At 31.9% G+C, this 27,352-nt stretch overlaps 1 long non-coding RNA gene across 1 annotated transcript; it reads right to left on the bottom strand.

The window, feature by feature from the left end:
• Nucleotides 1–1,941: 1,941 nt before the first annotated feature.
• On the bottom strand, nucleotides 1,942–25,536 carry LOC103868893. Its single transcript, XR_633064.3, has 3 exons — nucleotides 17,309–25,536; nucleotides 2,332–11,356; nucleotides 1,942–2,142 (listed from the first exon to the last, which is right to left on the bottom strand). It is a non-coding gene; the product is annotated as an uncharacterized LOC103868893 (long non-coding RNA).
• Nucleotides 25,537–27,352: the final 1,816 nt, after the last annotated feature.

The raw sequence follows: 27,352 nt of genomic DNA, 5'->3' as shown, positions 1-27,352 counted from the left end.
GTCATAATATGTCTCCTTTTCTGACATGTTGAAAAGGCCAACTCTTTTTAATTTTTCCATGGGCTTTTCCGGTGAAATCACTGGTGGTCGTCATGACCGGATTTTGCTGGAAAGCTCGTACCATAATCTAGTAATAGATTCTATCCACGTGGTTGGGCATGGTTTTTATATTTAAGAGGGGAAATTTCTTAAAAATACACGGATTAATATTTTCATTTGCTAATAAAATATACGAACTATTTTGGATTCTCGTTTAACACATAAACTAATTTTCTTTACTTATTAAATACATAAACTTTTGAAATTCGCAAATTTTATACATCGCTTTAAACAACGTCAATTATGTTTTACGAAAGTGATGAAAATGTTAGTGTTTAACTAAACACGTGATTAAAATGTGAAAGGAAAATTCCATAAAAAATACATGAACTAATTTTTATTTGCTCATAAAATACACTAACTATTTTGGATCCCCGCTTCGTTTCATACACAAACTAATTTTTGTATCCCATTAAATACACAAAATTTTGAAACTTGCATATTTTACACATTGTTTTAGATGACGTCAACTATATTTAACAGAAGTGAAAACGATGTTACTTTAATTAAGGAAAGTGCGAGAATATTCTTTTGTACACTATGTATTAATTTAATAGTTACTTTAATAAAAAATATAGTGTAAGTTAAGATGGACCAACTTATTTCTCTAAAAATTCTGAATTTCATCCTCACGGTGACACGTGGCTACAAAAGAATGTTGTAATGTTTTTCAATAATATATAAGGGATTATAAATTGAATTATAGCTCAATTGATTTGATATTTTTTGGCTGAGGGTGAGCGTGCTTTTCATAGTTTAAATATGTGTTTAATTAAACAATAATGTTGTCTTCGCTTAAACATAGTTCATGTCGTCTAAATCAATGTGTAAAATCTCTAAATTTTAAAAGTTTGTGTATTTAGTGGATACAAAAATTAAACACTAATATTGTTTTCACTTCTGTTAAACATAGTTGATGTCGTCTAAATAAATGTGTAAAATCTGCAAATTTCAAAAGTTTGTGTATTTAATGGATACGAAAAATTAGTTCGAGTATTAAATGAGGATCCAAAATAGTTCATGTATTTTATGAGAAAATGAAAATTAGTTCATGTATTTTTAAGAAATTTCCTTTCACAGTTTAACCACATTTTTGGTTAAACATTAAAGTCATCATCACTTCCGTTAAACAGAGTTAACGTCGTCTAAAGCGACGTATCTACGAATTTTAAAATTTTATGTATTTAGTTGAAAACAAAAATCAGTTCATGTATTAAACGAGGATCCAAAATAATTGTGTATTTTATTAGGAAATGAAATTTAGTTTGTGTATTTTTAAGGAATTTTCTCTATTTAAAAAGGTTGTGCAACATTATCTAGTCTCGTCATTGTCCTCCTTAATGAGTAGATGGAGCTTGAATCTAGTGGACAAAGTAAAGTATCTAAAAATGTAAATGAAAGTTTTTGAAAAAAAAAAGATATTTATGTTTACTAAATACTTACTTTGGTGCAACATTGGTGACATTAGAATGACAATAATCACGAACCACAAAGTTTGACTGAATCATTTAAATTCTGATTTTTTTTGTTATTTTCGTAACCTTCTTATTGTTTCAAGACATACATGCAATATAATACCAAACTAGTTACCGTTTACTCTACAAATGGTTGCTTTAACAATACATTTCCATTTATAGACATAATATTCTGGTAAAAAAATTTGGCCCTCTTTTTTGTAAAGGGCTCACGCTTTTCGGAAATATATATAAAAAGATGGACTTGCACTAAAACAAATCTTGGTAAATTTTTTGAAAGATGTCTAAATATCATGTGTTTATCACTAAATGTTTTAAAATATTTTATTAGTCATTAGGATTTCTGATATGGGTGAATTGGCTGAAAAAACAAGAAACAAAAGATAATTAGCAATCTATGCAGAAAAAAAATTATTTAGCTAGTTGGATAGAAAAGCAGCAGTGAAATTACACAGATATCCCACAATAATATTGAAGCAATAGTCTTTCTTTTTCCTTGTCTTCATTAGCATCATCATCGTCATATTCCTCTACATCTCCTGCCTTTTCCCTTTTCTAGCTGCGCTTCCTGCAGGGAAAAATCAAGCCAAACTCTTCAGATTAACCTAAAACTCACAGCAAAACACACTGAGTCACGTTGTCCTAAAATCTTCTCTGAAACCAAAAAGAAACCAAGCAATAAACTTTAAGAACAGATTACAAAAACAGCAAATATGAAGTCGAAATTGGAAAGCAAGGATTCAAGAATACTACTTACAGGAAGACAAATAAGGCACTGAGAGCTCTTTTGGGTTTGTTTGGATCCTTCTTGGCCTTCTTCTCCCGCATGCTAACCTTCTCAGCCGTGCCTTCCTCTTTCTCACCTTTCTGAAAGAAAAAGCTTTCACCTTTATATTTGAGATCAAACAACAAAAGACAATGATTCAGCAAGAAAGTTATTTCCTTTATATAGTTTCAGAGGATGAACATGTCATCAACAGGCTTCAAGGCTTCCTTGGTGTTCTTAGCTTTATCTTTCCCCCTTGTTGTCTTCATCTTGGAAACTGTTTATAGAACCAAAGAAACTGAAACAAGTTCTTTAAGCAAACTCAACATGGAACATAACATCAAAAAAGAATCAATCTATCATCTGTCCTCTTCTTCGATCGAAGGTTTTAAACATGTCTCTGAAGTGAATCGCTTTGATTATTTCTCTGTAGTTATTTCCCTGTAATCGTATTCTAGTTATAGGGACTTTATTGGAATATTGAAAATACAACAGTGGCACAACCACATAGCTAAATAATCTTATTTTTGTGTATACGGAGTGCAATTGCTCTTCTGATATTGATATTTCTAGACAATGCCTCCAGTGATCTTTTTTTGCATTTCTTAACAATTTTCAAATCTTCAGAGCTCAACTTGCTAGAGCCAGATTATTACTAGATGGTCTGTAATATTTCACATGACAAAATCTGTATCACTTAAAACTAACAAACAACATTTGCAATACAAAATTTATTAACTTATATTTTGAGAAACTCTTCAACATCAGATCCTTGAGGGTTTATGATCACATTAGATATGTCAAATGCATTTGTTATTTGGAATTGCCCTGCAAATATTTATAAACGACGTCATTTATAGATGAATGATCACATAATTAATTATTTTGCCTAATCAATTATAACTCCCATACAAAATCCTTTTACTTTTGTAAAGATTTTTTTAGCAAATCTTACCAAAGTGATAAATTTAGTTTCTTTAGATTTTAATAATCAACTTTTTTTTAGCAAAACGACTCTATGGACAACATGATACAATTTGATCACTGCAAATATCCATATCCAATAATAATAAGATGGATTTTAAAAAAGATATACGACTTCAAAATAGATAAGGACTTAACATTTCTTGTCTTTTAAAGACAGCTGATTTTTTTTACTTTCTTTACCATGTGCGTGGAAAATTTGAAAATCTCCAATATCAATTGCTTCACCAATAACATATATAATTACCAAATATTGGAGATTAGCAAAACATAAAATGATTATGCTATAAAAATATATTGCTAATTGATACACTAAAATTGGATCTTTGTCTACTGTCAACTTAACAGTGTAGTTGTAATATCTTTAGATTCAATTCCAGAGGACCAGTTCACAGGATCAAAATTTAGCTAAAACAGAAGTGGAGTTTTAAAGAAGTAAGGTAACGTAAGAAACAAGTAACAAAGTGAGGCTGTTTTCGAATTTATTAAAGGCGCTAGTCTAGGATTTCTTCTTCAGGTAAGGAAATCGCAAACCAAACAGTTATTCAAGTCCAGTTTACACAAGTCTAAACTCGGATCACTCAAGTTAAAACAACCCACTGTTGTGGTGTTGATTCTTTTGCAAATCGGCCTTGATGCGTAAACTCTCGTTTCAATCAAGACGTGATAGCAAGCTTTAGAGATCAATTCCGATGTGTTCACAATACACCCTAATATCTACTCTCGCTCACTAGGGATGCAAAGCTTATTCAAATCATATCAAGTTATCAACCAACAGAGCTAAATTGATTAACCCTAATTCATGCACTAAGTGATCAGTTCAGTGCAAGCAATAAGAACATATATGAATGTAGACAATCTTAAGATGACTTATTTATGCTTCAGTTCACGAATCTAAAACCCTAGAACTCTAAACTAACTCGGTGACTACTCAATCATAACACAAGAACAAAGAGGCATGATTTCTGAATAATATTGCATATAATAGATAATAGAAATCAGAGGGTTCAGGGTAATCTTCTCTAGGAGATAGATGAGGCTTTCTCCCTTACAAGTAGCAATCGCCAAATCTCAAGGCTCTCTAAGGTCTTTCTTGCATAAGAACTAAGGTAGGTCATAAAGTAAATAAAATAAGAATATATATAGGAGCCACATGCGGCTAGAGGGAAAAATAGGAAAAACTAGGGAAAATCCCGAAATAGAATCTTTTATTTCCTGAAGTATCAGGGAACAGGCTATCGGAGTGCTCCACTAATGCGAGAACAGTCTGCCTGACTGTTCTGGTTGTAAAAACCTTCAAGTCAGGCTCTTTTCTTCCTTCTTTCGCTACATACGATCATTCTTCCCACCTATTAGACTCTCAGACTTGTAATGACTCAAAAGGACTATAAAGACACGATAAAACCTTGAAAACTATTAGTAAGACATACATATAATATACCAAAAACACAATATATCTCTAATTAGAAAATTTGCTTTTAAACTTCCACTAAAAATAGATTCAAATGGTGTATGATAAAAAATTATCATCAAGTTTGACAGATGAATCGGTGACTGTAGTATTGTTGACGAAGTTAAGCTTGTAACTATGACTTGTAGGTCTGCAGTTTCTGAATAGCTGATGCAACTGATAATTCATCAATAATCTTTCATATGCCAACCTGAAGATTCTTCTTTACGTGAGGTATATCTTTTTACATGATTAATATATCTTAACACCCTAATAAACTCATTATGGTTAATAACAGATAAACAATATACAAAAAACTTAGATACGTTTTATAGACAATATTAAACTTGGAATAAGAACAATACATAAAAAACCTAATAATGAAACTTACACTTTGATCTGCTAGAATCAGTTCCAAATAATCGTTACCAAAGTTGTGTGTTTGAACCTGATATATGATGTTTCTAACAGCATTATATGTGTGCTTTGAGCTAAATCTCAGTCCTAATTCGTGCTTATTTGATATCATTCCAGGTTTGGAACAGCTAAAAGAACAAAGAAGAGAGATCCATGAAGAAAGATGCTATTTTGGGATACCCGATGCGGAACAGCCGATCAGACCAATCCGAAGGATGTTCCCGAAGAGAACAAGCGGCTGACTGTTCCCACTCATTAAGGAAACTTCCAATTTCGGGAGTTTGCCCTAGATTCTATCTCTCCTCACTTCTCTACCAGCGCCTCCATATAAAAAGCCTATCCTATCATTTCTATTAGACTACGCTAGTTTTACGAGAGACCTAGAACTATTTTGGATTAAGAAACTTGTAAGGGAGAAGGCTTCATCTCTGATTCTCACGAGAAGATTATCATGAACCCTTGTCTTTCTACTTTATTTTACATGCAGTATTATTTAGAAACCATGTCTGTGTCATCCTGCTTTATGATTGAGTAGTAGACTAAGCTTGCTTAGGGTTGTAGGGTGTTAGTCGCATGAACTGAACACAAATAAGTGATCTTAACTGTTCTTCATTCATATTGTTCTTACTGCGTACATTGAATTGATCACTTAATGTTCGATCTCTGATTTAATCACCTAGCTAACCGCTTAGGAGATAAATTGACATATATTGAATGAGCTTTATATCCCTAATCAGCGAGAGTAGATATCTATATTATTAAAAGAGAAGTACCCATTAAAAAATACCCCTAAGTTTTTGAAGTTAATTACATTTTCATGCCACTGAGAATTAAATTGAATTTCCTATTTTAATGCTTGTCTTTTTCAGTTAGATTAATTTGTTGTCCTTATTCAAATATAAACTTAACATCATTAAATTAACTTACATATTTTAATGCTTATGTTTTTCAGTTAAATTAATGAGTTTCCTTTAATCAAATTTAAACTTAATGTCATTAAATGAACCTAAAAATACATCATATTTAACGTAGCTTATTACGGACAAGTACGGCCCAATAATGAACTTGAATTTTATTTTTATGAAAACGTGAATCACTTGACGTATATAATATTTAAAATATATTAACTACAGTATAACAAATGCATATAACCTTCCTATACTTTAGTTTGAAATGATCATGCTCAAGTTTTATATAGTCCACTTACATAATGCATCAAGCGATGTACAATATTCAAACCACCTATAGTTTTCGTTTTCCTTATATGATGTATCAACCAACCAATCATGATATTGAATTTCTAAGCTTTATAAAAAAATAAATCAATAAATACAAACTCAAAATCCAATATCTTCTATTAATCAAAACAGAATATCTTCAGTGTCGTATCCATAATGTACCTATTAAATATAGAAACTGTAACCATAATAATTAGACTAATTATAAGAATAGATTTGAGTACAACCAATTGATATATTACTTCGGTAATTGATTTGCTTGCAGAAGAGAAAATAGTAAATTTAAAATTTGTAAGAATATAAAGATATAGAGATTCCAATCCATTGCCTATATTTGCGTATGATTTTTGCATAATAAGCTTCAAATTGAACATTGAAAGAGATAGAAAGATTTTTTTTAATCTTTTACCGACATAGAACTTAAACAAAACGAAGAGTTTTTTTGTTACACTTCCCGGAAAAAAACGGTTACAACATGGGCTATCATAATATGGCCTTTTAACATATTAATGTTATGGACATTTAATAATTATCTTGACGAAAAACAAAGACTATAAATAATTTATTATTAATAAAATTATGAAATTATTTACAATTTGATGACTAATTCATCGCCCTTTTTTATATGTTAAATTTTTCGTAGAAGTTTAAAAATCATTATATTTTCTTTAAAGATGTATAACTAATTTATAATCTTTTATGCCATACTAAGTCATAATATAATATTTCTTCATATTTTACATTAATAACCATTGTTTTTATATATCGTTTACAATTCTCTAATTACGTCTGTTTGTTCTATTTTTTATATGATATCGAATATTCATCATAAATAGATGGTTTAAGATGCCAAAAAAAAATTTATTTGGTGAATATAATACATCAAATATTACAAATACATCATTTAGTTAAATAAATAATCAAAAATTCATACCCGCGCTGGCGCGCGGGTCAGGTTCTAGTTAGGGTATTAGGTGAACTAATCGGATCTTATCTCTAAGGCTTGTTATCGCGTCTTGTTCCAAGTGAGAACTTAGGATTCAAGACCGATCTGCAAAGGGAGCAAGACCACGATAGTGGATTGTTCTAGCCGAGTGATCTGAGTTCTAGACTAGTTGAATAATTGTTCTTGAATAGTTGTTCGGTTCTGCATTGACACCCGATAAATAACCCTAAGCCGACTTTCATTTAAATCGAATTTGAATCTCTATGTATTTTAGTTACTTGCGTCGCAATTAATTTACAAAATCCCACTTGTTTCTCAGCTTAGTATTGAACTCATAAGAGTAAAGAGTAAACTGGTCTTCTGGATTGAATCTCAAATATTACAATTACCACTGTTAACTTGACAGTAGCTATGTTTCATTTTTAGTATATCAGAACCCATGAATAGATAATTTTAATCTCTATTCACCATGCAGGTTTGTATGGTTTGAGATCTTTCAAAAAAATTATCTTGTTAGGAGAAACCATTGTTATTTCTAATGCTTTGATCTTTTAAAGTCGTATCAGAGCTCTTGGTGGAGTTATAATCCGAGAAGCTGTATTTATTTTATTGTCTTTAAGAACAAAATATGTTGCTTGTTATTTGTTAGATTGTTCGATCATATACATATTCATTATACTTTCTAGGGACAAAATATATTGTTTGTTAGCTTGTTCCAGATGATTAGTTATTTTTAGATATACAATGGTGAAATAAACAATCAAATTATTCTTTAATCATATATTGTTTATAAGTTTGGTAATTGTTTGAAAGATATGTTGTTTTGATTTGTTAGCTTAAAAATTTTTATATCGTTTAAAATCAAGGTGTTTTGATTTGTTAGTTTTAAAATTTGTATATTGTCTTAAAATCAAGTGTACAATATTATCATAAGTTCATCAAACAGAATATCTATCCCAATTTTAGTTTGTATATTGTTTAGAAATCGATTATAGAATATTAATATAATAGTTTTTAGTTTTGTATACTGTTTAGAAATCGATTATAGAATATTAATATAATTGGGATATTTAGGGAACATTTATGACATACCGCTTGTAGATTTGTAGTTCCCTCCTGTAAAAGTAATGTTTACCTTGACCAACGATAGATATTGTTATAATGTTTATGACATAAGTGTAATTATGTTTATTATTCTAATCAAATATAAGTGTACATATTGTTATAATGGTAAGTCAAATGTAATTGGACAAATATGAATTGAGTTGATTATGATTTGTTGCAGATACAGTTCTTCAATTGAAGAGACACAACTAAACACTAACAATGTCCAATTACGTTCAATAGTCAAACCATACTTCAGGCAGAGAAAATAATCATGTTAGTAGAATTTTTTCACAATGATTTAGAGAAGATTATTTTCAGTAGTCAAGCAATATTTTAAGTAGAAAAGAAGAACCAATTTTTAAAGTTTATTATTCTATTATATTAGATAACCATAAAAAATTCGATTTGGTTGCGATTTTGATTAATGAAATTTATAAACGATGGTACAATTATAAGTTTGTTTAGTTAAAGTATATTGACTACCATATAAACTTGTATATAAATCGTGTTTTTATATTTAGTCACAACATGTTTAATAAATTTTAAAAATACCACAATAAATTTCAATACGACTCTAAATTAGTAGATTAAGTATCCAACATAAAAAAAGAAGTTAAATAGAAATAGAAATAATATTTTATTTCCTTTTATTTATGATAATACATATATATATATATATATATATATTAAGTAATAAAAATGTTACAAAATATACTATTTATGATATAGGAAAACAACAACCATTAAAAACCCCGGCAAATTTTAAATAACCGTTATAATAAATGCACCATTGGGATTCAAAATAAATTCATCTCACTCGAAGAATTTTTTCGGTCTCTTCGCCAAGCCTAAGCTTCCATTTCCCTCCAAGGTACTTGCTTTTTTCCCAGTCTCTCAAAAGATTGTCCTTTTTGTTTGTTTATGTATTCTATTTGATCTTGTCTAGTAGTTTTATTCTAAGCTTGTTTGTGGGATATGTCTCAGATAGGCTACTTTAATACCAATGATAGCAACTCATCTGCAAGGTCTTAATCCTGTTTAATCTCACGTCTAAGAATTTAATACGATTTCATGTTAACTTTTGCCATTTGAAAATTGCAGCCTAGTCGTAGTAGGCTAGTAGCTGCAACACTGTGGTGAAAGGCCTATTTAACAAGGAAAGACCCTTAGATACTAATCTTTTTAAGATAAGTGTTTATTCATTTCTCTGAGAAGATTGTTCTTTATTTTACTTGTTTGATTTCAGGAAGGAGCTACAAACAAGTTTTGGAGTTTAAACCACCTACAAAAATCTCGTGACCATCTAAAAATTTTGGTAAGAAATTTTGAACACCCAATGACACAAAGAAATTTTGGTAAAATTGTTCTTTATTTTACTTATTTGGCTTAAGCATGTTGATTTATTTGGTAGGCTCGTGAATTTTTTATGACATTGTTAGTCTCTTGCTTGTGCTTGTGAAAATATGTAGTTTTTTTAAATTTTAGGAAGGATTTGGATTGTTTCAGGAAAGCTTTCTAGAAAATTCGATGTTAACAATTTTTTTAAAAAATTTTGCTTGGTGTCTTGTTTTGCTTACCCATGTTGATATGTTTTGTAGACTCGTGAATTTTCTTATGATATTGTTAGTCTCTTGCTTGTGTGTGTGACACTGTAGTTTTTTGAAATTTCAGGAAGAATTTGTGTAGTTTTAGGAAAGCTTTCCAGATATTCTGATGTTAACAAATTTGAAAAACTTTTTGCTTGGTGTCTTGTTTGGCTTACGCATGTTGGTATGTTTGGTAGGCTCGTGAATTTGCTTATGACATTTCTAGTCGATTTCTTGTGCTTGTGAAACTTTGTGGGTTTTTTTTTCAGGAAGGATTTGTATAGTTTCAGGAAGGCTTTCCATAAACTCTGATGTTAACAAATTTTAGATTTTTTGTTTGCTTGGTTAAACATGATAGTAACACGATGAGAGATTCATTACCTCTCAAACTAGTCCGGCCTGAGATGAAGTACGCTATTAGTTCAGAGCCAGAGGAAAGAGTTTCAATAAACCAACATTCAAACGATGCTTATATCAAGACTGTTAAAAAGATTCTCACAGAAAAAGAGTCCAACAAAATCTGAGAGCTTCAGGGAAGGGGAACATAGTATTTTGGCCGCTATGCTGAAGAGAATCATCAGTGGTTCGCATTTCTATGTGTTGTATCACATGTATGCTCATACAAATATTTCTTAATCACAAAAAAAAATCTGAACAAAACAGCTTAGTGGCACGCAGAGACACCTTGAAAAGGAAAAATCTGAAAAATTCCAGTTGTTTAGGAAGGATTAGTACATGATTAGGAAGACTATCATGAATAGTCTAAAGAAGAATAAAATCATACAAACACACAAAGAGATTTGAAAACAATTTACATATTGTTTTCTCTGCACATTAGAACCAAAATTTAGAATAGAATTCAAAGGAACTCGAGAAGCACAACAAGGTTCAAGTTGTTTTGAAAGGTTTAGTAAATAATTAGGAAGATTATCCTGAATAGCGATTTGTTGATATAAAGCAACAAACCTTTATACACAACCGACAGACTCCTTCAAATACACTAATCTTACCGATGAAACTTCTTAATTGGCGAGTGTTTTCAATGGAGATTGGGGAAACATCTTCAACTGTGCTTTTCAACTCCAAATAAATCCCATAACTCAAAGTTATGTCTTCCACTTGAATTCAAAAATCTTCGGAAAACATCTTCAGCAATTCTTCATATTGAATCTTCTTTTAAGTTAATAAACAATGTAGTCATGTTCTTATCCACAACAAACTCCCACTGGAAAATTTCCTTTGAACTCCATTCTCACAAACATAAAAACTTCAACCATATTTTGAAAACCTGTTAAAAAAATCAACCAACTTTCTATCAGATACATTTGAACTAAAAATTCCAAAAAACTCAAAAAAATTGTCTTCCTGATTTTTGGAAGCTTTTGTACGTAATCATCATAGCCTTCCTGATTTTTTCAGAATGAGACAAAGCCATCGAATGAAACAACTGCCTCTACATTGTCTCCACAGACTGGGCTCAAGTTTTCCCCCTATTGTGACATAAATCATATATGCTCAAATCTTGTTTTAGACTTTGAGTTTTCAAGTATTTTTGGAAACTTTTGTACATAATCATGATATGCTTCCTGATTTTTGCAGAATGAGAAAGAGCCATCGAATGAGACGCCATCCAATCCAATTCAAACGGAAGAAAAGCTTGACGTGAGGTAAGATTTATTCTGAAACAATTCTTACAGTCTTCTTTTGCCTTATAAGCGCAGACACATATTGGGACTCAATATTTTTCACCTAAAGTGACACAACACGTATATGCTCATTCTTGTTTTATTTTTGGAGTTTTCATGTAATTTTAGAAGGTTTTGTACATAATCATGATAGCCTTCCTGATTTTCGCAGACCGACACAAAACCATTGAATGAGACGCCATCCAAACTGAATCAAGCAGAAGAAAGATTTCAAGTAAGGATAAAGAAAGTGAACATGTCACACTCATTTTTTATTTAGCTTTGACTATGTTTTTGAACTTTGTTTGCTATTAATGTTGACTTGGGCAAGTATGGAATGTTCTTAAGAAGTTTGTTATGAATTATGAAGACTTTTATTTCATTTAGGTTGTTATTGAAGAAGTTTCAGAATATCTTGAAATATTTTCAGTAATTCTATCAGGAAAGTGTTAAGTGTGGTATCATTATATAACACATATGTTATGTAGGAAAGCTTGTGGTACTTTTAGGATGAGCTTCCAAAAAATAAAATGAGTGTACTTTCTTACACACGTATTTACCTAAAATTAAGGATGTAAATATATTAGTTGCCGAGTATTTTCTATGGAGATTGGGGGAACATCTTCAACCATACTTTTCAGCTCCTAAGAAATTCCATCACTCAAGTTATAGCTTCCTCTTGAATACGAAAATCTTCAGAAACCATGTTTAGCAAATCTTCATATTTAAGTTCTTTTTCTAAGTGAATAAAAGATGCAGTCATATTCTTATCCACATAGAACTCCCACTGGAAAGTTTCCTTCGAACTCCATTCTCCACAAACACAACAAATGTAACGACCCTAATTTTGTTTTGGTGGAGCCTTTGTGGTTTTATTAAAATTAAAGCCCAATTCTCTCTTTTTATTTTGTCCCACATTGGAAGTTTAGAAAATCTACCTCCTTTCCCTTCTCCTATATAAGAAACTCCACCCTTTCTTTTTATTCTCATCAAGTCAAAGTATTTCTTTGTGTGTGACGAGTTGTTGTTGAATTATTCGACGACCAGTCGCTAGTGAATTTTCTGGTGAGATTTCTGGGCGAGCTTCCGGCGAGATTTCTGGACGAGCTTCCGGTGGGATTTCTAGACGAGCTTCTGGCTGGTTTTTCTAGTAAGTTTGTTGCCTCCTTATTTCTAGTTATAGGAATATTTTAGGAAAGTTTCTAATTTAGGAAATAAGTTATATTAGGAAAGTTTCTATTTTAGGAGAGGTTTCTATTTTAAGAAAGTTTCTATTTTAGGAAACTTATTTCCAGAGAAGCTGAGCTTATGTCGTTGATTCTCCTGTTGCAGTTGACCTCAGTTGACTGCATCTTCCGTTGTTCATTTCAGCCTGTGGCTAAGGTGAGGGTTATTCCGTTAAATCCCGAGCTAGTTTAGTACTACTATTATGGAAAGTCTAGTTTCGAAACATGATCCGTCTCTGTGAATCGAGTCTGTTTGAGAGTCTTGTTTGTTTATTATTATCATTGATTGTTAAACCGGAAATAGGATAATAGAGGATTCAACGGTTGAATGAATTGTGTGATGTTAAAACTGATATATATATATATATATATATATATATGTATATAAATATATAAGTCCGTTTGTGTGGATTGCGGGTGCACAAAGACGTTTGTGTAAACCGCCGACGAGCAGTGTGATTGCGGGTGCACAGAGACGTTTGTGTAAGCCGCCGACGAGCAGTGTGATTGCGGGTGCACAAAGACGTTTGTGTAAGCCGCCGACGAGCAGTGAGATTGCGGGGGTACAAAGACGTTAGTATCAGTCGCCGACGCGCAGAGTGTGGGAGTGCAGAGATGGACTACTGTACGCCTGGAGATATACATATATCCTTATGAGGAAATGCGGGGTGCATAGAGTAGCATGTACTATCAGCGCATTGGATGTTTTATGTGGTGTATTAGACACTGTGTTTGTTTCATGCTAGAGCTAGGCCTACATAGTCGTAGTGCTATGTACTGAGTCAGTGGTTTGCGGTTTAGCATCCCATATCTCACGGAGTAACTCCCCTGTTACTCACCCCTCCTTCTTTTCCCCTTTCAGGTGAGACTGACGAGCAGGAGTGATTGCTATCGGATTGGTGCTTTGGGAGTTTTATTTCTTTTATTTTCAGACATGCGGTTTTATGATTTTATCGATATTTCGGGATTTATATCTTTTATTGCATTTATGGTTATCTATTGGATTTATGAATTTCGAGTTTACATTTGAGGAGTAATAAATAGAGATTTCAGAATTTTATTTGTTTATTTTATTTTGGAAAATCGGGGTGTTACAATTTGGTATCAGAGCGGGGTTCCGTCCCGGCTCTGACCCGGGATGGCGATTTGTGGGGACTCGGTTTTTAATCGGTTTTAGACGATTTTTAAAATATTTATGGGAATATGGGGATTTAAAAAAAAAGTAAATAGCACCTTTTTGCTTGGCATTATGTCTTGAATCGTTAGTGTTCGGTTTCGACAGAAGTTAATTGAATTGCTATTTCTTTCAGATGCCGCCGCGTAAGAGAGTTATTCGCACTCAGGCCGCTAGTGCTTCTCGAGAGGGTGCAGATGAGCATGTGCCGCTACCAGTTCCACCGATTGATCAGGATGCCCTTAGGCAGATGGTGCAGGATGCTGCCAGACAGGCAGCACAGGAGGCAGTTCAGCAAGCTGTCCAGGAGGCTGCTAGAGTAGCTGCACAGGAAGTGGTTAGGCAGATGGCTGCAGCTCAGCAGGGTCAGCAAGTTCCGCCAGTTCAGGCTCAGGGGCATCAGCAGCCCCCTATTCAGCCGGTTCCACCAGTTCAGGTTCAGGGACAGCAGCAACCCCCTATCCAGCATGTTCCAGGGATTTTCCAGGTTCCACCACCAGCGCCACCCGTTCTTCCAGGGCAAGTTCCTGAGGTTGTGCCACCCATTCTTCCAGGGCAGGTTCCTGAGGTTGATGAGACGCTTATGCGGGTAATGAGACAGATGAAAACTGTGGATTTGGAGACTTTTGAGGGAACAGTAGACCCTGGAGTGGCCTATAAGTGGAAGCATAGGCTGGCTTCATGTCTGCAGACCATCAATTGTCCGTTGCGCCTTTGTCTTAATATTGCAGAGTTGTATCTGCGTGGAGATGCATTAGTATGGTGGGATGGAGTGCGATCGATGCGTGATGGCGACATGACTTATGAGGATGTCCTCATTGCATTCGACAAGAAGTACTTTCCCAGAGAAGCGTTGCACCAGAAGAGGAATGCTTTTGAGCATCTGAGGCAGGGTAATAGGAGTGTCAGGGAGTACGAGCGAGAGTTTTGCCAGCTCCGCTTGTTTGCTGGTAATCATTTTGATGCAGACGACTTGATCAGGAGGTTCTTAGATGGTATGCGAGTCGATCTCCGTGGCAGGTGCAGTATGGTTACTTACACCAGTTTGGAGGATCTGGTAGAGAAGGCTGCTGTGCAAGAGGCATGTATTGCTGAGGAGCAGAAATTTTCCAAAGAATCTCAACCTAAGTCGGGAAGGAGTTCAGAGCAACAAAAGAGAACATGGGAACAGTTAGGAGGACCTAGTTGAGACAAGTGCCATCGCCACCATTTTGGAGAGTGCGTCCAGTGTTTTACTTGTGGTAGGATGGGGCACGTGTCCAAGTATTGTCGGAGTAGACCAGCCGAAGTTCAGGGTACTGGGCAGATTGCAGCTCCAGCAGCGGGACCTGGTAGTTGCTTTAATTGTGGTCAGACGGGTCATTATTTCAGAGAGTGCCCAACGAGGGAACATACTACACTTCCCCCGCCGGCTAAGCGTCCGACCATCGCCCCATGAGGATTTGCTGCAGGAGGCAACGAGGGTTGAGCCGATTGATGGTATGTATCTTTCACCTTGGTAGTTTACGGTGTATGTCTGTGCATGTTGTTCTATGTGGTTATCTTGTGTTTTTAAGATCAAGTTTCTGTTCGTTTCCTCTGTTTCCATCTCGTTCTTCTCTCCTTTGAATTCGGGACGAATTCCGATTAAGGGGGGATAATTGTAACGACCCTAATTTTGTTTTGGTGGAGCCTTTGTGCTTTTATTAAAATTAAAGCCCAATTCTCTCTTTTTATTTTGTCCCACATTGGAAGTTTAGAAAATCTACCTCCTTTCCCTTCTCCTATATAAGAAACTCCACCCTTTCTTTTTATTCTCATCAAGTCAAAGTATTTCTTTGTGTGTGACGCGTTGTTGTTGAATTATTCGACGACCAGTCGCTAGTGAATTTTCTGGTGAGATTTCTGGACGAGCTTCCGGCGAGATTTCTGGGCGAGCTTCCGGTGGGATTTCTAGACGAGCTTCTGGCTGGTTTTTCTAGTATGTTTGTTGCCTCCTTATTTCTAGTTATAGGAATATTTAGGAAAATTTCTAATTTAGGAAATAAGTTATATTAGGAAAGTTTCTATTTTAGGAGAGGTTTCTATTTTAAGAAAGTTTCTATTTTAGAAAACTTATTTCCAGAGAAGCTGAGCTTAAGTCATTGATTCTCCTGTTGCAGTTGACCTCAGTTGACCGCATCTTCCGTTGTTCATTTCAGCCTGTGGCTAAGGTGAGGGCTATTCCGTTAAATCCCGAGCTAGTTTAGTACTACTATTATGGAAAGTCTAGTTTCGAAACATGATCCGTCTCTGTGAATCGAGTCTGTTTGAGAGTCTTGTTTGTTTATTATTATCATTGATTGTTAAACCGGAAATAGGATAATAGAGGATTCAACGGTTGAATGAATTGTGTGATGTTAAAACTGATATATATATATATATATATATATATGTATATAAATATATAAGTCCGTTTGTGTGGATTGCGGGTGCACAAAGACGTTTGTGTAAGCCGCCGACGAGCAGTGTGATTGCGGGTGCACAGAGACGTTTGTGTAAGCCGCCGACGACCAGTGTGATTGCGGGTGCACAAAGACGTTTGTGTAAGCCGCCGACGAGCAGTGAGATTGCGGGGGTATAAAGACGTTTGTATCAGTCGCCGACGCGCAGAGTGTGGGAGTGCAGAGATGGACTACTGTACGCCTGGAGATATACATATATCCTTATGAGGAAATGCGGGGTGCATAGAGTAGCATGTACTATCAGCGCATTGGATGTTTTATGTGGTGTATTAGACACTGTGTTTGTTTCATGCTAGAGCTAGGCCTACATAGTCGTAGTGCTATGTACTGAGTCAGTGGTTTGCGGTTTAGCATCCCATACCTCACGGAGTAACTCCCCTGTTACTCACCCCTCCTTTTTTCCCCCTTTCAGGTGAGACTGACGAGCAGGAGTGATTGCTATCGGATTGGTGCTTTGGGAGTTTTATTTCTTTTATTTTCAGACATGCGGTTTTATGATTTTATCGATATTTCGGGATTTATATCTTTTATTGCATTTATGGTTATCTATTGGATTTATGACTTTCGAGTTTACATTTGAGGAGTAATAAATAGAGATTTCAGAATTTTATTTGTTTATTTTATTTTGAAAAATCGGGGTGTTACAACAAATTTCAACCATATTTCGAAAACCTGTTACAAAGATCAAAAAAAGATCTCAAAAAGATCAACCGGCTGTGAATCAAAGACATTTGAACTAAATATTTCAAAAAAAAGCGTGTAAGGTAATCTTAAGGTAATCTTTTTTTTGGATGGTTATCCTAAATTTGAAATAAAACTTCCAAAACAGTTTAAAAAGCATGTAAGGAAATGTAAGGCATTTCTTGTTCCGGATGGCTATCTTAAATTGGAACTAAATCTTCTAAAACAAGCAAAGCAAAACGTACATAATCAAAATCAATAGGAAAATTTGTTGGCTATAGAGGTCATTAAATAGTGTTCATTGCCTGCAAAACAGAGAACCCATATCAAACATAGAACATTAATCTACAAACAAACAGAGTTACTTGGCTACAGTCAAACTCTACGAGTGAATTCACTGGGTACAAAAGTCACTAAACAGACTTCATTTTCTACTAGTAGAGAACATTGATCTACAAACAAACATATGTAATTAGCTACAAACAAACACATGTCATTGGCTACAAAGAGAGACTGTTCCTAATAGTTTTTATAATAACATAATCACTGTAAATTAAAACAAAAATCATAATTCATTTAAGTTCATTTATCGTTATACTAATCCGTAAACAAAAAATCAATATATATATATATATATATATATATATATATATATATATATATATTTACCGCTTTATAGCAAGATACACTATAATTATATAAAAAATTAAAACTTAAACAGAAATGAAAATATAATCAAACCTCGCAAAATTTTACAGAAAAAGTTAAAATTTAATCGAAAAAGTTAAAATAGCCTATTTTTGTAGTATAATATATGTTTTCTATATGTACTAACGGAATATACATCATATATATGGATGAGATTTAAGTTGTAAGATGATATTGAAAATATATGCCAACATGGACTATCTATTCTGGAGGAGGAACATCATTAAAGAACCAGAATTGGACATAAATACTTATTCTTAGATAATATGATATATATGGAAGGCTCGGAATGATAAATTCTTTAGGGAGATATATAGGGATCCTTTGGAGCTTGTCAGATATGCGGAAAATAAATGTCAAGCTTGGTTTAATGAAAATGAGACAGTACCATCATCTCCACATGAACATAAGATTGAGGAACCACAAGTCTTAAGCTTGTGTAATATTTTTTATGGTGGATGCTTCATGGACCTCTACATCTCAGTTCAGTGGGTGCAGATGGGTTTGGATGGATAACTTGGGAAAGATCCAACTTTTAGAGATGCAGAACTTAAGAAGGCGAGAGGCTGCTTTGCACACAGAATTGGAGGCACTAAGATGGGCTATGGAAAATATGCTCCAACATTATGCTAGAACTTTAGGACAAATTGTAAAGATCTGATTGCAATGATAAAGGACCCATAGATTGGCCAAGTTTTGTAACAGAATTGGAGGCAATTTCAGACTCTTCAGCTATGCTTTTCAAAGTTTAAAATCTCGTACATCACAAGAGCACAAAATGGAATAACTGATTCTTTAGCTAGAAATCCATGTTTAATTCATAAAAAGCTTTGTTACATTGATTGTTCTATTCCAGTCTGATTACCTAGAACACCTCAAATTTAAGTAATAGAATAACTGTTTACCGTAGAGAGAAAAAAAGATGATATTGAAAATAATAAAAGAAAGATAGAATTTTTAAACAGTGCGCTACATCCGTGGTAATTTTTTTTAGTTAGTGTGTCTTCCTTATGGTTGGTTCAAGGCTTTCGGAGTCTAAAAATTTGGTTTACTCCTTGATGGAGTTATTGACACTACTGTCGTTTCTGACGTTAGTTTTGATTTTAGTTAGTTTACCAGTTCTGATTTCTCTATATCATTTTTTTTGTTGAAATGTAATATGTATTAATCAACAAAGGAAAAAAATTTGGTTTATCTACATTGATTCAGATGATCAGTTGTATGAAATAACTAAAATCGGAGTAAGCTGGAAAGAACTTAATGCAAAAACAAAACAGTTTGAAATTGTTTTTTTTTAATAAATCAAAAGGGTTAAATCTGAATCTATTAAAGACACATACCTAACTCTCGGGTAAGAAGTGTAGTCCACGGATAGACCATCTCCCGAATATTTAAATGGACCGAAAAATAATAGTGCATATCTATATAGGGTGACCAAGAAATGTAACTTAGTTTCGCATGACAGATAGATCGAACCTGAAATATGGTGATATCCCAAATCCTTCCCCTTATCACTTGACCACAAACTCCGGTCAGTTTGAAATCTTTGAACTTGTTCTCTACATCGTTTGTCAAACATAAACATTCGGAAATAAATTTAACGTGTGTAAAAAATGATATTGAAAAATTTGTCATCTACAAAAATAGAAAAAAACGCATAATTGTGTGTCTGTGTGTGTTTTCTCTCATTTCGCAAACTGAAGCGCAGAGCTCCGGGCTCCGATTCAACCCCGTCGGCCTCATGTTTGCTCTTGAGTTTGATATGGTCATGGACCTAGTTCTAATCATGGGCTTGTAAAATTTGGGATGGATTTTCACGTATATTAGCCATTTGAAAGGCTCCAAAGAATTTATCAAAACACAAATGTGAATATAATGAAAAAGAAATTATAACTGAATTGACAATTCTTTTTTCTATTTTTTAGGACAACATAGAATTGACAATTCTTGTGTATGTTTTAGAAAGAACAAAAAAAAGGAAAGGCAAGAAAGTTATACAATGACAGGACTGTGAATGAGGCATCAATAAGATTACAAAGCGATTGAGGAAGTTTTGTCGCTGATTGGTCCCCTACTACTACTCCTTACTAACTCGTGACAGTCATTCCCATTTCCCTTTGGTTCCACTTCCTACTCTTCACACGTCACTTCTTCCCCCACCGTCTGACATTTGCTCTTTATTTTTGTCTTTTGACCTTTTCATTATTTACCTTTTGCTAACAATATTTTCGTTTTATCACTTTTTAACCGCAGTATTATGGACTACATCTATGTGTTTTTACCATAACCTTACAATAGTATGGAAACGAATATAAATGTGATGAATAAATTTTTTAAGTGCGGATAAATTACTACGAAAATGGGATGAAATAAATAAATTTAAGAGAATATATTGTTATGGTTTCGATTGGTAAATTCTGACCGCAACGATAAGCATGATCATTTCTATTTTTATTTTTTTAACTGCTTTCTAACTATTATGGTATATTGGTATCGTTTATATACTATACTATATGTTTTCCAGCAATACATTTTTTATCACCTTGTGTCATCTTTCGAATTTTTTGTTAATTAATGGTACATCTGACGTAATCATCACTTTAATATGGGCAACCATGTGGTTAGATATGATAAAATGTTGACGCTAGACATATATATTTAATCATTAATCAGTTTAGGATGAATATTTGCTGAAAAATAAAGTGTATATATATAGAAGATAAGAAAAAAATATCTATATATAAGATAAGCATGATAATTTATAAAAATGAATATTTTTAATGGAACAGTAGCAGTTACCATAAAATGATTAGTAAATCGAGCGTAAAATTAAAATCGAATCCAAGTATTAAACTTGAAGGTATCATTCAAAAAAAACTTGAAGGTAAATAATAAGTTTCAAAAAAAAACTTGAAGGTAATTTATTAAAAAGTCCATATATATATATATATATATATATATATATATATATATATATATATATAATGAGAGAATGTGTATGTATATGAGTATCTGTGTTTGTACGTATTTCTCTTGTCTGTTTCATTAATTACCGAAGGGATAGAAAGAAGGAGGCGTTGGTTCCCGCGAGAATTTCGCCTTATTATCCGTTGTCCTGTAAGTAAACTATTATCTTTTGTTATTATATGTCTTCTCTCCTTTCTGCATTATTCCTTTTTATTTTCTTATTATATTTTTAGTCTGAACTAGAGCTAGATCCGAATTGTATGCATGATATTTTTAGTAAACCTAAACCATAAACTGTAAATGTACTGGGATGAATCTTACCAACTATAAATTAAATTTTCTAACAATAAATTAATATAAATCCAAAATACTTGAACTGGATAGTTTGACTAAAACAATAACGTAAATCTGTTTGAAATATCAATCTGAAAATATATAAACATGTTATATAGGAGCACTGTTCAAGAGAACGATATGGGCTAAGCTGACGGTGACTCAGTGCCTAGCACAACAACTAAACGGACGCCTAAATTATTAGTTATGCGGTTAGGTATTTATATATTATAAAAATATACTACATATATGTGATGTTCTATATCAAATATATTTATTTACCAATGATGAAATTTATATTAAGTTATTTACATAAGATTCTATATAATAACATATTAATTATTTTATGAAAAACAAACTATATATTATTTATCATTGCAATATTGTAATTATTTTGGCGTTTTAGAAGATAATCATCACCAAGATCTTATAAGGCCTAGAGCCAAAGCGCTGCCTAAGGGCGGACGTTCGAATACTTATTTGGGTTCAAATCGAGTATTTCACATTTTCGAGATTTAATATGGTGGCATAGAAACTATTCGGGTATTTCTACACTTTGGTCAGGTTTGTGTATAGTTCGGGTTTGCTTATTTCAGATCGGGTTCGAATATTTAGATTTTGAAAAAAATCAAAATTTTTATTGCTCAAGTTTCTTGTATTTAAAATATATATTTCCTTTAGCTGATTTTCTTACTTTTAATAGATTAAACAATTAATAGGTTTGAGGATAAAAGTTTTTAAAATAGAAAGATACTAATTTGGTTGTTGTTTAAAAATTTGGATGCAACTTTTGTTAATGTACGAAATAAGAGCTTGACATGCATTTTAAGTGAGTGACAAATCATTTTTTTGGTAATTATATGTATATCATATGATCTTGAGCAATGTGCAGCATCAATATAAATATTTTAAATAAAATAAGAGAAATAAACTAGAAATATAAGATGAAGTGTACATGTGTTTGGTTATCTTTGGATATCCATTCGGCTTTGGATGATGTATGTTCGGATTTGGATATCTAATCTCTCGTAATTCAATACTAGTTCAATTATTTGCCTACTTCAGTTCAAATTTTTCAGATCGGATGTGGATATGGATTCAGATATCAGATCAAATGCCTAGGCTTAGCTGCTGCCTAGATGGCTGCCTATAACGCTTTCTTGAACACTGTACATGAGATTTACAAACATATGTACAATAATCTATAGAAAAAACTATCAAAAGATAAATATATACATTTAACATAACTACACATTTGGTTTTAAAGGAATTAACCGGATTGATTGATTAAAGCGATGACGTAAACCGTACAAATTTAACCAAAAGAATTATTATAGTGTTTTTTTTTGGTAAAAGAATTATTATAGTGTTGATAATATAACCGATATCAATGTGTTGAAAACAAGTCTATAACATGTTGGTTTAAATAATTGTTAACGGTAAAAATAGCTTAAACTAAATTATTGTCTTTCGTGAGAAAATAAGAAATATATTCACGTGTATAAATAATATAAAAATGGCTGGCCTCGTGGATGAGCTTGAAATCAATATCTGTTTTGGGTGATTGTTTTTATCGGGATAGATTAGAGAATAAAAATATAACAATTTTGTTTTATTTATTTTTATGTGTTAATGTTTAATGATTTGGTCTAGTTATAACAATTTTATCCAGTAAATTTTTAAAATGATTCTATTTTTAATAGAGTAGATTCAAAAAAAATCACATATTAAATAATGTCTCTATGTTAAATATTAGAAAACTGATTGACATTATTGAATCTATTCAAGAAAAACTTTTATACTTCTATTAAAAAAAGATAAACTTTTATACTATTATTATTCTCAAATATATGTACCCCATGCAAACATTAATTTATGCACCTCTTCCGCATTGACGTTTGAATTAACGTTGATGGGACGATGACGACCCCAATAACATCTTCTCCCCATGCAAAGGTTCCTCGAGCTACTCAATTAACAATGCAAATTCCACAGCTTCGTCCACTTCTGTTTTCTACATTTTTTTTTTTTGAGAACGTTGTTTTCTACAATTCTTGGTTAAAGTTTGATTTCACATTACAGTTACTAGCTTCTTCTACCGTGTAGATTATAGATGTGTTAGAAAGAAAAAGAAAGTTCTTTAAATTTATGTTAAAGCCTTGGTATTTTTGAAGACCTGAAACGAAGTTTTATTCCCTCAAATTGCAGCCTCATTATATTTTTTCTTTAATGATTGATATTGAATGTTCAATCTTGACTTTTCCTGTAACACTGATTTCTATATAATCGCTACATATGCATATTTTATTAATCAAATATTTGGATATGCAAAGATTATTTTTTGTTGAATTTTGTTTAATAAATTAATTGAATTCCTTCGTGATGAATATTTTAAAATCAAGCTAAATAAGAGGTGAATTTATTCAAAGCCTATAGAAAATTCTATATTTCTTGGAAATGCTCGATCGACGATCAGTTTTTACACAAAAAGAAAAGAAAAACATTTTCTTATCGTTATAACTTTTTGCAATTAGATGTTATATTTTTGAAAAGAAGAAAAAATAATAAAAGGAAGCAGAAGTAGATTTCTCTTTTTTTCTGTTCAAATAAAGAGATTTCTCTTGAAGGTGAAAACAAGGAGCGTCAACTTTACTGGTCACTTTCTTTGTTCAGTATAACATCTTTGCAGCAGTTGGCAATATCTGATCTGACGGCTAGCAGAGCAGCAGAGACCCAACAAATCAAACGTTGAGATCAGGACACCTAATGAAAGAGTGCATGTGTACGTTGGTTCAAAGTTGAAATGATAATGTAATGATGAATTAATAATATATACTTTTGACATTCTGTGGACTTCGTGTGCTCGTCTGTTCGTACGACAGTAAATAGTAGTATCGAGCAGTGTTTCAGTCTTTGCCTCAAACGCAGAAGAGAGAGAGAGAGATAGAGTGACAAAGCAACGCAAAAAATACTATCTATTTATTTTCTTTACATAACTATTGGGACCCCATAACTATTTATTTTCTTTCTTTGTTATTCTTTATTTAATGGATGAAACATAAATAGCTCATGAAAAAATTACTTACATTATCGTAATGGATGAAACATAGATAACACATGCAAAAAAATACTTAAATTTTATCCAACATTTGATTTTTTTTTCTGACAAAAAGGTACAGTTTTTTTTTGAAACAACAAAAAGGTACTCACATTAACATAAGTTTGGTTACTAATAATTTAACCAGGCTTTAGATGTAGATGGTTTTATTTTTAGGCAATAACCTATCCATTGAGTTGCAAATATAATTTCAAACATTGGTAGTACAGTTTTTTTATCTAGTATTTATATATATATATATAAAGTAATATAAGAGGAAAGTCAGTAAACTTGTAGTAGCCTAAGGAAAAAAAGATTTTATCTAAGAGAGGGACCAATTGATCTCTTTTTCCCATAATTCTCCTTATGGTTTTGTGGATTTAGTAACTTGTGCCATTTTTTGACATTGAGAGAACATTTTATTTGTTAAAAAATATGGTTTCAGAATCCAAACCGAAATAAAACAACCAAAAAACATAAAATTCTATGAAACGTGCAGTTTTGGCCAATGAATATTAGATAATCTTGAAATCTTCTTTGTAGTAAAGCTAACTACTTCAGTTCCCTTGAAAAGCCAGGCTAGCCTGCCGGTCTTTGAACCATCAAAACTAGATCATTATAATTTTTTCCTAAAAATCTGACATGGTGAGTGTTGAATTGTATTTTCCGTAGCCTAAATAAGTGCTTCTAATTGCATGTGCAAATGTGCATTTCTCATGATGTTATTTATTATTATTATTATTATTATTATTATTATTATTATTATATATATATATATATATAATTTTTTAAATATAACACCTACTAACTTTGAATTATTAAAACCAACAAAACTTTGCAATAGCAGTTACACCACTTTCATCGAATTTTAGTCTGTTAATCCCATGTATATTAATTTTGGTGCATTACCACATGTTTTCGTAGTCACGTGTCATCACTATGATGATTCTTAGAATCATTAGAAAAAAGGTTGGTTCATACATAAATATATATTATAATTTTTATTTAACTAACTATCAAATTCATTAGTAGTATACAAAAAAATATTCTCAATTATTTCCTTAAATAAAAATTACAGAATTATCTAATAAGGTTAACATATATATGATAATTAATGATTATGAATAACACATATTTGATAACAAATTTTATATCCTCTTATTTTTTGTTTAATTTTATATTATTAAAAGAAATTAAATAATCACATTAAGAATATAATAAAAGAAATTAGATTTTTTCTTATATGTTATATTTTGAATTTCTTAAAACAATGATAAATTACTAAAAAGTCTCACAATGAAAATTTTGTGCTCAATGGTTTAACTTTTTTTGTTCAAGGAAAATACAAATGATCATAAAGCTTATGAATATGAAGTCTTATTAATAGATATTCATATTATATATATATATATATATATATATATATTAATATCATTTAAATTAAATTATATACTATATAAAAATATGTATACTAGAACAGGAGATTAGGTTTTCTGCTCTCGATTTCGAGTCTACACTTTATACATAGCATACATATAATATAATGGTAAAGTATTATATTTTTTTATCGGTATACTCTTAAGTAACTAAACTTTAAAGAGAAGGCTAATGAAAAAATAATTTATTTTGTTGTTCTAGAATTAGATGGTTTTTAGACCGGACTGGTGGATATATACTAGATATACATTTATATTTCAAGTTTGCACTTATATTCTATAACAGTTTGATATATAAGAGTTGAACACTAACCTATGAATAAAGTTTGCCAGTGATTTTTTTTAAGAAAATTGACTCTTAGATATATATATGCAGTGGAACTAATTTTTTACAGATGTCCATCTTTTTTTATTGACAGTTATGTAATTTACCGAATTTAATCCCCTTTCGTCATTTTATAATCAATGTTGCATATCTGGTTTTGTGATTTGTGTCAACCGCAAAACTTAATTTTCTTTTGTGCATATGAAATCTTAAAAATAATTAAAATGAGATATAATACGTTAACTCTTCAATAACGATGATACATTTAAAAGACCAACATTTATATTTATCATTTTATAATCAATAAAAATTGTAGTGTTGCAAAATGTTTAAAAACATTTAATGAACAAATATTATTATAAAAAACTCATTCCGCGTGGATTATCAACCAGTAGTAAATTATATTTCATGCAGTGGTATAATTTTGTTTGCAAAATATAGTAGTATGTGGTACCATTTAATAGTTTAGATGAGTGGGTGGGTATGTGTCACAATTATTAGTGAATGATTACTACCTTTTACATGCCTTCCATATTCTGTATTTCTTTCAAAACTCGAATTTTATTTATTCTAGTAATAATATCTAATATATTAAAAACGTTTTGGATGTTTCGCTCTGCACGTGATATGACAGTGACACAAGGCCGTGTTTCAGTTGTCAAATGCGACTATGATATCCCTTTAATATTAAAATAGGAGCATTCCTACAAACTAACCTTATCAATATGTGTTATTAACCAAAATAAAATTTTCTATATGGCATCACACACTCTTTAACTAAAAACCCTTTTTCACTAGCATAATTATATGTATTGACATTGTTATAGACCAATTTTAGTAGACATTTTTATTCATTACTTGCATCAACGATTCTTACATTAAAACAATGTAAACTAAACGTGTTTAATTTTCACATGAGCTTCACGGATATAGTTATATAAATATATACAAAATAATTAAATTGTAAATTATAAGCCGCACTAACAAACCAAACTTCTTATATAGTTATATAGTTATATAAATATATATACAAAATAATGATATCATATAGTTCATATGGTCGTACTGTCTACAAAAAATAGTTATAAAAATAATTATATTTTTTTAATACCTAACTAGATATTGACCCGCCCTCGAGAGGGCGGGTATATGTTTTGTTTTAAAAATAT

This window comes from Brassica rapa, chromosome A05, assembly GCF_000309985.2.
Source record: "Brassica rapa cultivar Chiifu-401-42 chromosome A05, CAAS_Brap_v3.01, whole genome shotgun sequence".
NCBI lineage: Eukaryota > Viridiplantae > Streptophyta > Magnoliopsida > Brassicales > Brassicaceae > Brassica > Brassica rapa.
Note: the sequence above shows the minus strand (reverse complement) of the source record. Positions and strands in the feature narration are given on the sequence as shown.